Below are 6000 nucleotides of genomic sequence, written 5' to 3'. Positions count from 1 at the left end.
GATTTGGCTTGATCAGTCACTCCAGATTTGGCTTGATCAGTCACTCCAGATTTGGCTTGATCAGTCACTCCAGATTTGGCTTGATCAGTCACTCCAGATTTGGCTTGATCAGTCACTCCAGATTTGGCTTGATCAGTCACTCCAGAATTGGCTTGATCAGTCACTCCAGAATTGGCTTGATCAGTCACTCCAGATTTGGCTTGATCAGTCACTCCAGATTTGGCTTGATCAGTCACTCCAGATTTGGCTTGATCAGTCACTCCAGATTTGGCTTGATCAGTCACTCCAGATTTGGCTTGATCAGTCACTCCAGAATTGGCTTGATCAGTCACTCCAGATTTGGCTTGATCAGTCACTCCAGAATTGGCTTGATCAGTCACTCCAGATTTGGCTTGATCAGTCACTCCAGATTGTGGCCCGTCTCAAGGCGAAACCAAAGCCAGTGACTCATCTGGGCGCATCCATTGTGTTCCAAGACAGAAGGAACCATCCATTGTGTTCCAAGACAGAAGGAACCATCCATTGTGTTCCAAGACAGAAGGAACCATCCATTGTGTTCCAAGACAGAAGGAACCATCCATTGTGTTCCAAGACAGAAGGAACCATCCATTGTGTTCCAAGACAGAAGGAACCATCCATTGTGTTCCAAGACAGAAGGAACCATCCATTGTGTTCCAAGACAGAAGGAGACATCCATTGTGTTCCAAGACAGAAGGAACCATCCATTGTGTTCCAAGACAGAAGGAGACATCCATTGTGTTCCAAGACAGAAGGAACCATCCATTGTGTTCCAAGACAGAAGGAACCATCCATTGTGTTCCAAGACAGAAGGAACCATCCATTGTGTTCCAAGACAGAAGGAACCATCCATTGTGTTCCAAGACAGAAGGAACCATCCATTGTGTTCCAAGACAGAAGGAACCATCCATTGTGTTCCAAGACAGAAGGAACCATCCATTGTGTTCCAAGACAGAAGGAACCATCCATTGTGTTCCAAGACAGAAGGAACCATCCATTGTGTTCCAAGACAGAAGGAACCATCCATTGTGTTCCAAGACAGAAGGAACCATCCATTGTGTTCCAAGACAGAAGGAGACATCCATTGTGTTCCAAGACAGAAGGAACCATCCATTGTGTTCCAAGACAGAAGGAACCATCCATTGTGTTCCAAGACAGAAGGAACCATCCATTGTGTTCCAAGACAGAAGGAACCATCCATTGTGTTCCAAGACAGAAGGAACCATCCATTGTGTTCCAAGACAGAAGGAACCATCCATTGTGTTCCAAGACAGAAGGAACCATCCATTGTGTTCCAAGACAGAAGGAGACATCCATTGTGTTCCAAGACAGAAGGAACCATCCATTGTGTTCCAAGACAGAAGGAGACATCCATTGTGTTCCGAGACAGAAGGAACCATCCATTGTGTTCCAAGACAGAAGGAACCATCCATTGTGTTCCAAGACAGAAGGAGACATCCATTGTGTTCCAAGACAGAAGGAACCATCCATTGTGTTCCAAGACAGAAGGAACCATCCATTGTGTTCCGAGACAGAAGAAACCATCCATTGTGTTCCAAGACAGAAGGAGCTATATATATACAAATTATTGAATTTGATTTGCTCACTAAGTAGCAAATATAAGCCTACAGAGATATTTGACTCATTGTGTTCATAAACTGTGACTTCGGCACCCAACCGTGCCCAATGGGCAGACTCCGGGGGGGGGGGGTAGTATATGCAATCACCCTTCCCCCACCTAATAGAATCGACCAACATACCAGAATATACATAATAAAAATGGGTTAAAATATGGAATAAAAAGTATATATGAGGGTGTGTGTGTGTGTGGGGGAATTGCCGCCCCCCCCCCACCCGATCCGCCAGTGGCCTGCATTGTTTTTTAAATAACGGACCCACATGAGCCACCCTTGAGTTTGTGTGAAATCTTACTCCATTTGTTATCTTGTTAATGTGTGTACAAATGCTTGTTCCTCGGGGTAGTGCTGCATGGGGTTAAGAGGGTCACGATAAGACGCAGTCGTCACTCGATGCATTGTGTGTAAATCACACGGTGTGACCTCCTAGCGTTGACGTAGTGAAATCACACACACGTGTCCTTAGCTTGACTATGGTGACCTGTGTGGTGTGTCAAGTGTGTAAGTGTAGTTTGAAGTGAACGTTCCTGGGGTATCTAGCATTGTAATTGTCGGCTTACAAAAGAGAGGGCGCTTAAGTGGGAAAGGACAATTGTCTATTTAAAGGTTGTTCTACTACAGTCAACTACACTAGGTCTAGATCGTATTCATGAATTGAATACTTTTGACATTTCACAATAAAAGTAGATCAAGATTCTTAATAAAATCTCTGTTGGTGGATTTCAATGAGATTTGTCTTCTAACTAAAAGGATTTAAATAGGCAACATACGTTTGGATTAAGAGTATCGGGTAAGTTTCTTGCTGTTTGTCCCTACTAGCCATTGGTCATAAGATGATGGCTATCTTTTCGTAGCCTACCCATTGGAATGACAACAGAACACTAACCGTTGACTAGTGTAGAGGAAGATTTCTTTTATATTTAGATCTATACAAGTAGAGTAGAAGTAGAGTACCGTGTTAGTATTCTCATTAGTAGACTATTTCTGACAGCTTGCATGTTTAATTCTAAGTGTGCCTTATATGTTGACTTGAGCAAGAATACTACGTACCGTAGGCCTCTAGTCTATATGTTAATCTATTTTAACCCTGCCTTCACCATGTAGATTATGTTACAATGCACAATTGTAAGACAAAGTTTCTCAAGAATATAAAAAAAATTTTTTTTTTATTATTATTAGGCCTGTTTGTTTTTTTTATATTAAACTAGATTAATGACAGTGGCTTCCTTAGGGTGGATGTCACCCACTGCGGTATTTTATGGTGTCACCCCCCCTCCCGCCCAAAATATTTCCCGTTGGTTCGTTCTTTTGTTGAGCTAATTACCGACATCCATTGGACGGTTAGAGACAACTATAAAATAATAGTCAATTTTAAACGTTCCTTGTTTACGACAATGTATTCCAATGGAAGATTCAAAGTTAGAAATTCTATTAAGATCAACACGTGCCGCGCTTCAAACGGAAAGTGTTCCATGTTCTACTTTTATAACAACGAAGTCAACAGTTCAAACTTTGGTCAAAATAAGGTGCAAAAACAAAATGTGTTTTTTTCTGTGTGTTTTTGTTTTGCACACACAAAACCAAAACCTACTAAAACGTTCAATGTTCCCTCTGACTGAACTTGCAATCTCTGGTAAGAACTTCAGCCAAGTTCAATATCTTTGGGATGTCGCCTTCAATAAACAGAATTGCTAGATAGATTTGTGTCCCTTTGTCCATCTCAAATAGGTCTTAATTAACTTCCATTTTCAAAAGCATCTCTCACCTCAGAGTCCACAAAATGGTAAGACACTGTTGACGGTAAAGTGAAACGATTCTTTGAAGTTCTAATGTCCTAGGAGCTGGACAGACAAAAAGCAAGTACCTCACGTTTTTTAAGATTTACTTTTGATGCCTAGAGATGTCTTGATTCTTGAGTTTTGGTATTTGCATTCAAATGTCAAACTTTGTTAAATCTTCATAAACAACTAATTTTGAATGAAATATCAACAAAACATATATAGCCTACCTTTTTTTTTTTTTTGTAGTAGAATTGGTTTCAATGTATCTGCTAGTTTCAAAAGAATTAGTTTCAGTTGAAGATCAGCATAAAAAACAAACTTTCAAACATTGACCTCTTTTTGGTGACTAGGGAGTCCAGCCTCTGAAGATTATTCTCCTGACATTTTCTATTGAAATACCATGCTTTTTTAGTTGAGAACAATTTCCCGCTAACGTGTAGAGACAATGTTGATAGGTCTCGGCTTGGCCACTATTTGGTGGATAATTTAGTCTTTAGTTTCAAGTTGTGTATCATTGTATTCATAGTACATCTAGTAGAAATTTACTAAAATAAAGATAAACGAACAGACCACTGGGGATAGTGCTTGCGATGCGCCTAGAGTTAATGTAATATTCCAGACATTGTAGTTTCAGTGTCCTATTCTTAAGCCCGACACATCAAAGACTGAAGCTTATCACGTTACAGACATTTCAAGTTTTCTCATCAGCTTTTTTTCCCCTTAAAAATTGAATTCATTTATAAATTCGGACATCAGTTCGGTGTGTGCTATGTCAGATACAAAGTACCGTGCAGCCATTATGTCTGTGATAAGTAGGCCTATATCGATTACGGCTAAACATTGACATTTATAAACTCATTTTTTAGCGGCTCCCGAAAGGGGAAAAGATGCTTATTAGTTTCTAATCTAATCTAAATCTAATTTTTTAAATCACTTATGCAAGCAGTTTTTTTCATAAAAATACACCAATGTTACAACTATTCACTATTAAACACTCAAACACTTTAGGCCTTTATCAGGGGAGACGACAGTTTACCATATTTTTAACACATTTATGCAAACGGTTGAAGATTTTTTGTCCCAAAAAATTTTTGTTTTTATATTTGTATTGTTAAATTACGTAAGTTCTGTTATATTAAGTACTACATTTACACACAAACGAATGTTTACTATTTTTTAAAAGAGAAAAAATTTATTTAGTATGCATTATAAATTAGACATAATTTACAACAAATATTAATCTTGTAAACTGCATTTTCTAATTTTTCTCTCCATTGCACGGCAATAGACCAGAAATGAATTTTTTTCTTGAGGATTTGAATAAGAGATTGAGCCTTTACAAAACAATTAGATCAATTGTAAGACATCAATTATGCCACGTGTCTGGGTTCTAATTATATAGATATATGTGCCTTGCTCTTGTGTTTCTTAACCTGGCTCGTTAGGGGTATGAATACTGAATCACAATTATTAATACTTGCTTAGTTACTCAAATAAGAACAGTTACCACTAGATACACATCAACTCCAACTCTAGATCTCCAAGAATATAACAATGATATTTTAATATCCAATATAGCTCAAATAATGCACAATAAATATTACTTAAACACCAGTCCAGGAAGCGACTATCCAACCTTCCTGGACCGGGAGCAAGACCTTACTAACTTAATACACTCTCTCGCACATTCAAAGAAGACTTAAATCACTCAGTTCACAACACGTGCAACACTTCGCATTCATAACAAGGGGATATAACAATCATACCAAAATATCAAAGTAACATTCATTCTCGCCATACCGCTCCCTGACACCACGTTCTCATCTAACTTTACATTCATCTTCACGTATCATTTGATCTGCTGACCGCTGGGGCACTACACAAGATCTGTCAACCTTCTGTCTCCATTCTTATCTGTCAATTGTCTTTGATATAATATCATTCGGATGTTCTTTCTGAAAATATTGAAGCCACCTGGGTGGACCACTTCGGGGGCCGATTTTGAGTTTGTGTTTCCACACAAACTGTCTTTGTAACCTTGTTTTTGTGTGCATAGCTGCTATTCAACCTATTTTTTTACATTATAGATCAGCATTTGATCACATTTAAACATTTCCAACATCAGAATGAAATTCGCTTTATCCAGTAAAGACTCAGTTGTCAATATGGTCATGAAATAACACATTTTTCTTGGCTACAAATAGTGTGATGTCACAGTCAAGCTGTTCAAGATGTTACTCTATTGTTTGTTACATCTTTACATCAATGTCTTCAAGTTAGTATTCATCCTAAGTGCGACAGCCATTTGTCAATGACAATTCTTGAAATGCCTCGTGTATTTTGTGACAAGCTCGTGTCTTATTTGATACACATTGACTATCGCTTAGCTTCCAGATAGAACGTTTTTTTAAATCAAAGCATTGTTTATTTCCATGCAGCTGGTACATAGCTGAAAGTAAAGTTCAAGGTTTTGCTGGTCATATAAAGTATGGTGTAGTGTTTAGAACAGTGATGCCCAACCTTATTCGCCCGGCGGGCCATTTTCATTTCCGACACTTATGTCG

The 6000-nt window shown here is 38.6% G+C and overlaps 1 protein-coding gene across 1 annotated transcript in view; it reads left to right on the top strand.

Annotated features, from left to right (window-relative positions):
* Window positions 1–2129: 2129 nt before the first annotated feature.
* The window catches only part of LOC106079989 (myophilin-like), a 28482-nt gene continuing 24611 nt past the window's right edge, over window positions 2130–6000 (top strand). Inside the window, exon 1 of the mRNA XM_056039013.1 lies at window positions 2130–2445. The gene's annotated coding sequence lies outside the window, so the exon portion shown is untranslated. The remainder of the gene's footprint in view (window positions 2446–6000) is intronic.

Source organism: Biomphalaria glabrata, chromosome 8 (assembly GCF_947242115.1).
Source record: "Biomphalaria glabrata chromosome 8, xgBioGlab47.1, whole genome shotgun sequence".
Lineage (NCBI taxonomy): Eukaryota > Metazoa > Mollusca > Gastropoda > Planorbidae > Biomphalaria > Biomphalaria glabrata.
The sequence above is the reverse complement of the archived record's forward strand: the minus strand, read 5'-3'. Positions and strand labels throughout refer to the sequence as shown.